General features: G+C 39.2%; 1 pseudogene; it reads left to right on the forward strand.

Moving 5' to 3' along the window:
* Positions 1 to 1,318: 1,318 nt before the first annotated feature.
* Positions 1,319 to 9,095, forward strand: part of LOC108294089 — a 137,310-nt pseudogene continuing 129,533 nt past the window's right edge.

Here is a 9,095-nt window from a genome sequence, read left to right on the forward strand (position 1 = left end):
AGAGACCCTCAGTTTTAGGCAATCTCTGACCCTTTCCTGGAAAACTCATGAATAATCCACCCCTTGTTTGTCAAGTAATCAAGAAATAACGATAAGTATATAAAGTCCAGCAGCCCATACCACTGCTCGGGCTATAAAATAGCCATTCTTTTATGCCTTCACTTTCTGAATAAACTTGCTTTCACTTTACTGTATGGACTCACCCCAAATTCTTTCTTGTCTGAGGTCCAAGAAGCCTCTCTTGGGGCTTGGATTGGGACCCCTTTCCACTAACAGATTGATAACTTCTTCATTATCAGATAGACATCGTTCTGGAAAGGAGGGAAGGGCATATCTTTAGAAAGCAGAGAAGAGACTCTGATAGGGGGTTTTGGCATCAAATTGAGTGAAGTAAGCCCTCCTCCCCTTTATTTCACCCTGGAAGAGACTGTAACTTAGGAAGTTGATTTTCACCATTGTAGAAATGAGAGCTTCAGAGGAAGATTAAATCAGTTATAGAAAATAAATAAGCTACTGTTTTTGTACATCTGATTTGTAAGGTGTTAATCTTGACCCCGCAACATCTGCGATTTTAGCTTCATCTTTCAGCAAGAGGCAGCCTGCTAGAGGGAAAACTGCTCAGGACTGGGAGTTGACTTTGGGTTACTCCTGGTTCTGCCACTACCTAGCTGTGTGGTGTTGGTTAAGACACTTAGTCTTCTACTTTGAAATTTTATCAGCTCTAAAATTACAAGTTTGGACCAGATCCATGATTTTCAAATGTTCATGGCTGCAGAGCCCTTTTGTTAAAATATTACTTAGATGGCCAATATTTAAAACAGATACCGTTGGAGTTTCCTCTGGCAAAGTGGGAAGTAGGTGTCTGGGACCACAGGTGCTAGGGGGCCCCTTGGGCTCCCTGGAAAATCCCTAAATCACCTCCACAGAGCCTTTCCCAGGTATGTACTTCGAAGACCAGTGAAGGCAATGATCTCTCTGGTCCTTTTTGCTTCGAATCCCCAATGATTCAATATCTTCCCAACACCAGGAGTGACTGGCAGCATGAAATGATCTGTACCATGGGCATCTAAGGAATTTGGCACTAGATTGTCCTTTTGCAGACAAGGCAATTACCTTAAAGTTAAAACAAAAAATCTCCAGCACTTCATTATGGTTGGAGGTTCACTTATTTACAACCAGAAAGAAGGAGGAGGAGGAGGAAGAGAAGAAGCAGCAGAAGCAGCAGCAGCAGAAGAGGAGGAAAAAGAAGAAGAAGAAGAAGAAGAAGAAGAGGAGGAGGAGGAGGAGGAGGAGGAGGGGGAGGAAGAGGAAGAAGAACATGAAGCAGCAGCAGCAGCAGCAGCAGCAGCAGCAGCAGCAGCAGCAGCTTGAGGTAAACATGAACTAGAAATTGGTCCGCATTATATGACTAATAACGGCAGAGTCATATCCTGGATCCACCGTTTAGTATGCCAGGTACTCTGTATGTCATCTCGTTAGTCCTGACAACAACCCAAGAAGTACGATCCTCATTTTACAGATAAGAACACTATATTGCATATTAAGTAACTTGCTCAATATCACTCTATTAAAGAGAATTGTGACTTTTAAAAGAAACATTTACTGCCTCCTAAATGAGAAGCTCAAATTTATAATCAGTTGCCAAACCATGGAAATTTCTCATCTCACAGAAGCATTCAATAGCTCTTAGAGCTTTTTGCACATGAAATGGACAAGGAAAATGTTTGTGACAATCTGAATTTTAAATGGAGATCAAAAGTCCTTGCAGCAGTGAAGAAAGCCTGTGGATATTTCAGGGAGGTTTACCAAAAAAGCAGGCATCTTTCCCTCCATTTCATGGACTTACATTTTAAGGAGCTCAGCCATTCCAATCCATGCAGAAAAATACTCTCAAAGGAATATTTACAATGTGGATCTTATATTAAACATTTGGTTTTATATACTTAAATATTTATAAAAGCATATGTTGAATAAATTTTAGTCTACAAACTGAAGTGTTCAAAACATATCAATTTCCTCATTTCTTTAAATCAATTTAATTTTCTGACTCTCAGCCTTCAATCTTCAAAGACAGCAAAAACATCTACCTCATTTTTGGGGGTCCTTCTCTCCTTCCCAAAACCATACCACTACCTGGAAAGCTTTTACTTGGGATGAAGACAACTGAGGAAGGAGACCTAACCCCCAATTTTTCAAGGTACCACTGGCATCCCACTGGACAGCCCACAGTGGGCCCTGAATGTTAGTGGTACCAATTTCTGTTTAGAAAGCTTTGAGAAGAGTGCCTCCCTCTAGGCACCCTGAGGAGCCATCTCCTCTGGGCAAGGCTAGCTGCAAGCACAAGTGACATGGGTAGTCTCACAGAGCCCCCTGCTCAGAAAAACCCTGAGCTTGTTTTAATGCTCTTCTGTTGAAGTCCTGAAATTTGAACAAAAGGTTCCACAGTTTCATTTTGCATTGGGCCTTGCAAATTGTAAAGCTGATCCAACCTATGGGTTTACTTACCACCTCTTCTGCTGGCTTTCTTAGAGGGGTCTGTAGCCTTCCTCCTTTACCCTATGAGGCAGAAGAGCTTCTCTCTCCTTGATTTGCCCTCCAGTGTCTTTGCCTCTCTTCTTCAGAATCTGGGGCACTAAACATTATCTCTTCAAGGGTCTTAGGCTTTTATAAGACAAAAATAGTCACAGAGGACTTCAGGGGCTTCCCTGTTCTGTCCTTCAAAAAGTCCCTGAGGCAAAGGAGCATACAAGGAACTGGTTCCTACTTGAAATCCATAAAGAAGGAAAAAAATGTGTGGGGAGAAAAACCATACCTTAATAGTTCAGTAAATTGTTATACCACATATGTAGCTGAGTTTTCATTAAATTTAAGTTATTTTTTAATCAGTTTTGATGACTTTGTCATATGAAATGGGTCTCTAGAATTAGAACCCCAACACATATTGCTGTACCCATAAAAAGCAAGGGCACAGAGACCTCAGAGGAATGTTACTATGAGTAGGGTGAGCATATGCATTATAGCTCAAACTGGGACACTGTGAAATAGGAAGGAATTGCTATCAATAATTACACCAGAGCAGTAAGAGTGAGCTGAAACCGCCCTGGGCAAACTCAAATACATGGGCACCCCACCTATAAATGATGGAGGCAGAATTTGAACGTGGGTCTGTGTTACTCCCACTGTTGGGATATTAATTAGGATACTCTGTAGCCAGCTCAACAGATAGACCACGAATGCTTTATTCCACATCCATTCTGTTGTTTTGCAATTGATGGCCTGAGAAAGGCTAGGTTCACAACTGGAGAATTTTATTCATGAGAAGACTAAGAACTGCATTCCTTAGCTGTAACTGGCCCGTGCTCCATGCGTGAATGAGGAAAGTTTCATCTTCAATATTTACTGAAAACAGACGCTAAAGTTTGAGAAGCAAATGTAAAGTGCTCCTTCCAAAGCCTCTTTATATACATGTTAAATCAGTTTGTGGGAAAGAGACCACAGAGATTGTTTAAACATTCATACTGATGACACAACTATTCTAAAATATGCAGTTTCTTGTAGTTATATGTGGAATTAATTGCATATGGAGAAAGTCATCTTTTGAAACTGGCTAAAAGGAAATAGTCCATAACTCAGTGATATCAACATACACACCACTGTGCTGGGGACTCTACTTTGTATCTTTTTTTCTTATCTCAGCCACTGTCTGAAGACGCTGTTTTCTCACTCAAGGCGTCATGACTCAGCTATGTAGCTTTGTGGAGAGTCAGAAAAAAAAATCTGGGCCAGTATGAAAGAGATAGCACGTAAGCACAACTAGAACTGTTGTGACCCTGGATTCTTGAGTTCAGCTCACTTCGCCATGTTGCCATCTTCTAGACCATGAGAAGTCTAGAAGAGTTGATTCTTCTTTGCCCTTGAATTCCATCAGAGTCATTGGGCAAGTCATTTGAAAGTTGATTTTCTCCCTTACTACAAGCACATTCCAATAGTCATCCTTAACTGAATTACCCTAAATTCTTAGCAGGGTCTCCTGTTAACCACAAGCGGCTAGATAGCTATGTTTAGACAGCAATGGCTCCTTATCTCCTGCATGCTGAGGGAAATCAGGGGCCCTTTCCTAATGGCAGCTTGAGGCTCAGCTCCTCTGGGATGAAAACAGACGTCCACCACAGCCCTCAACCATAAGGAGTGGGACTCCCCACTATGCCTTATTCACAGCAGTAATCACACTTTTAGTACATTTGTTGTTTTAAATTTTCAGTCCCATTAATTCTTCCTTTTTTAACAAAAAGATATGAGAAGTCGAGAATACTCATATTCACTTTGAAGTACTCTCACTCAAAGGGGAGATTTGGAGGAAAAAAAATTGAGACATGAGGCAATCCTGAAAATATGAATAAAAGAATATAAATATTTCTCCAGCCTCTCTAGTCTTCATTAAACTACATAAGAGGAAGAAACTGGTTCGCCCTTCTATATTTTATTTGGACTCTAACCTCTTTGAAAATTCAGCAGTATGATTAATTTTAGCTTATCTTATGGAATGACTCTTCACCTATAAATAAATCTGTTCATCTTCAGAAGACCATAAATATACTTCCTGTTTTACAGCTATTTTTAAATAACTCTTGTCTGTTTCCAGGACAATAGCCTAGTATCAGTTACATTTTTATTATGTTCTGTTAGTTTCATGGTTGGGAAACATGCAAAAATAAGCTTACTTGGATAAAAATGAATATTCAGTGTTATACAGAGTAACAAAGACAGAAGAGAACCTGATATTTGATCTAACAAGTCTAAAAAGAGCAAGAAAAGAGAAGGAGAGGATGAGGTGGGGAGAGAGGGAGAGGTAAAGAAAAAATGGAAGAGGTGGAGGAGGGAGAGAATAAAAGCTTGGGAGTTCTAAATTTCAGGTAAAGGTGTAGAAATTTTTATATTTAATTTTTTTCTATGTTGTCCCATACAATGTTGGAAAATATGTGGAACAGTGAGGAAAGAACAGGACAGGCATTAGATGTTCTCTCCCTACTCCTTCATCAGGTACGTGCCTGATGCTCTACTTTTCTATGTCTCAGAGTCCCCAGGCCCATGCGAAGTCTGCATACCCACAGAGGAAAGTGTTCTCTCTATACTCACACACGAAACACAGCATGGCATTATTGGATGTCTTGAGGCCAACGATGTCAGAAGTTATTTTCAGTGTGAAGTTATATTCAAATAATTAATAATACTTATAACAATCATATATGTTTCAAATCAGTGATGAAAGCAACCTGGTAAATGAAAGATGATATACTCACCTATTAAAAATTATATTGCTACAGAAAAAAGTTAAGTATCTGGTATTTCTAGGGCCACAATTCATTTCTTATATTAGAACTCAAATCTTTAAAAATAAAAACTCACACATGGGGTATTACACTTGGGACTTTACACATGGGAAATGAATTATCAACTTTTCCTTCCTAGGTCATCTCCCATTGGAATAATGGACTTTCCGCTCTATAAAAGACAAAGAACTTGCTTTTCTCCAGAGAAATATCTCCCCATTGATAAATAATGAGCAAATGCAGAACACTTAAGTAGTGTTCCCATCAGTAGTGTGAACCTGTCAGCACTAACCAGCTGGTCCTTGTCTGTTTTGCAGTCAAAGAAAACGGGAACTCAGTGTGCACCCGAGTTCCCAACGAGGGGAGGCTTCAATTTGCCAGGTGTGTGCATGGGCAGAATGCCCAGTCCCAGGTCGTTTTATAAAAGACTTTGCTCAGGCATGGCCAGCAAAGCTGTGGCAGTCCTTAAAAAAGCAACTAAAAGACCATCATTGCTATTTCTGCAACATGCTTATCCTCTGCAAAACATCTTTGTATTCTCTTGAATTAGTAAATGAGTTCAGAGAGCAAGTTAGAGTCATGAAAGACAGTTGGAATGGTAGGTAATTTAATTGTTGTGATTTCTATCATTCATCAAATCAACACAATTATTTCGGTAATCAAATATGCATTCAGAGAAGCCAAGAATATAGAAGTCAAGTGTGGTGAGTGAAGCATTAGCAGATACCAATTTGCTTCTGCTTGCCGAATCCAGGAATCAGGATCATATGTGCTAACACGCTTTGCAGGCAAAGCTTTTAGGTATTTCCATGTAATTGTTATGTAGCAAATCTTGGGCAATTCATTTTACTTTTGTCTAACCCAGCAAGGTAAACTGGAATGATAGTGTTTTTCTGAATAATTTGATCCAATGAAATAATGACCTGGAGTTGCGTGGTGATGTCAGGGTTCTTGCAGCTCACATCTTAGAACCAAGTTACATGGGAGACCATGTTTAAACAATGTCCTTTTAGGAATTCAGTAACTAAACCCCACTGGACAGTAGCCAAGACAAGCCTGCTTAATGCCAAATTCCACTATAGTGGGTCATGTTATTGGATGGCTCAAATGAATTTGGGCAATGAAAAAGGGCCTCGTTCCCTCAATAGTTAGGTTTTTGTCTGAACTATCCAGATAATTGCTTCATTTTTTCAACTTTCCTTTTTCTGCATGTAGTAGAAAGGGCAACTCAGCTATTTAGTTTTGTCTTTTGATGTAATCAAATATTTACCTGTAATCCTCAGAAATCATCCCCATAAAAATAAGTAACTTTTGTATATTTCAAAAAGAACCACCTAATTCCACATGGCTACTTATTCTTTTGTACATTAGTTCATTTGTTCATTGTGATTCATTCAGCAAATATTTACCGGGCAAACAAAAGATACATTATCTTTATGTATCATGTCACTTATTTGGGAACCTCTAATTAGCAGAAAAATCTTTCAGGTATTAAGAAGCACTAGGAAAAAGTAAACAGTTTTTGAAAAAGTTCTCCTTAAATGCTACATCTCTTTAAAAACAAAAAGTTTAACCTGCAAAACAAGTGTATTATTTGAAGTTTACACAGTAACTTTTACTGAAAAATGTTCCAACTATTAATATTTAATCTTAGCAACATTAGTCTCGGAAAAAAAATAAACTTTATCTTTCTTTGAAGATTGGAAAAGTAGAGCTGTAGTTTGCAAATTTTCCTCTATTGAACTTTTAGATGCAGACCACTTGTCTCTTACTAAATTCAAGTCATTCTGAAGATTGCTAAAATATCATGAAATGAGGCTACACAAAAAGTTGGGTCTTCTTTCACCCCGCCACTCATTTCTATTTTCCCAATACCTTTTCCTAAACCTTATCAGCCCATTTGAAAAAGAAAGTGATTTATAACCCATGTGTTTTGGATCTCCTTTTCTACTATGATATTAATCATTGCTGTCATGCTTGCGTCTTGCAAGCAACAACAACAAATGACAAATGGATATCCTCCTGCTAAATGAAACGTTTTTTAACATAAGGGTCAGGGCGAGAAAAGTTATATTCTTAGGTTGCTAAGGTTTAATATTAGATCTGTGATAATTTCAAGTTCTTTAAATTCAGTCTGCAGTGACCTGACAGCAGAGGGTTGAAGGAAGAGAGTGGACGGTCATAGTTACGTGAAAATAAAGCTAGAAGGCTCACCTGTGGTTTGTCTGATTGTGTTCCCGCTCTCATGAGTGACACTTACCCAACTCCAACTCTTCAGAAGGGGCCCAACAAACGACAGACAATCATCCATGCCAAGGTTGTAGGAAGAGTCAAGCACCAGGTTGAGTACATGAACCAGATGATCATAAATTATTTTTAATTCCAAAGTTGTATGAATCCAAATTAAAATTTTTGCTTTCTGTTGTAGTTTTTAATCTTCTGTGTGTGTGACAAAGAATGTAAAATAGAATGCACATATAGAAAAGTACATAAATCAAACACCTGTGAAATGACCATTGAGGTCAGTAATAGAACATAGTCACCTCTGAAGTCTTTCTGTCACTCTTACCAATCACATGTCCACTATCCTGTCTTTTATGGTTGTATTAGTCCATTCTCACATGCTATAAAGATACGACCTGAGACTGGGTAATTTATAAAGGAAAGAGATTTAATTGATTCACAGTTAATGGCACAGTTCATGGCTGGGAAGGCCTCAGGAAACTTACCATCATGGTGGAAGGGGAAGCAAACATGTCCTTCTTCAGAGAGTGAGAAGAATGGGCAAAGGAGGAACTTGCCAAACACATAAAACCATCAGATCTCATGAGAACTCACTCTCTCTCACGAGAACGGCATGCGGGAAACCGCCCCTATGATTCAATTACCTCCACCTGGTCTCTGCCTTGACATGTGAGGATAGTGAGGATTATAATTCAAGATGAGATTTTGGGTAGGGAACACAGCCAAACCATATCAATGTTAAACACTTCTTTTTAGATCTATCTCTATGCAATATAGTTTAATTTGCATGTTTTAGGAAAATCCTTGTATAAACAGAGCCATATACTGCGTGTTTTGCTATTTTTGTTCTACCTTATGGTTCTAAGATTGACCCATGCTGTTAGACATGGTGGTCCTTCCTTTATTTTTGTGGCTGGACCCAAATAAGTTCTGATGAGTAAAGGCTTAGGCAAGTACTGAGCTTCCTTGGCTGTTACTTCATTGGTAATTCAGCAGACTGATTATTCCGTGTGTAGGGTTCCGTTGCAGAGAACAGAATACTCTCTAGCTAATTTGGCAGGTAGAGATTTACTATAGGTTTTTAATAAAAGAATTCTTGGAAGGAGAGACAACACAGCCTGTAGGGTGAGCTTTTGGTTACCTTCCTCTGCCTTGCCCAGCCACATATGGTACTGGGCACCAAGGGTGCCACTGCCACTCTAGGATCAGGACTCCTCAGTCTCCAGCACTGCCTTGATCACAAAGCCACTGCAGTTAGAGACCCTACTGATTAAAAGGTATCAGGATTATGAAGCCACTAATGCTACCTACTCCAGAACCATTCTATTGCTGACACAAACTGTACTAGCAAAAATGGACGTCCATTACGTTTCTCCTGAATATCCATGATGCTAGCAATCAAATCTCTGTTGACATTGCCAAGAAGAGTAAACACCTTTATAATACACCTGCCAGCAGAAATGGCAAAAGTAATATGAGGGGATTTGGTTTGCAAAGCCTAAAAACATCTGGAACTTTTGC

Source organism: Cebus imitator, unplaced genomic scaffold (assembly GCF_001604975.1).
Source record: "Cebus imitator isolate Cc_AM_T3 unplaced genomic scaffold, Cebus_imitator-1.0 Scaffold562, whole genome shotgun sequence".
NCBI classification, from domain to species: domain Eukaryota; kingdom Metazoa; phylum Chordata; class Mammalia; order Primates; family Cebidae; genus Cebus; species Cebus imitator.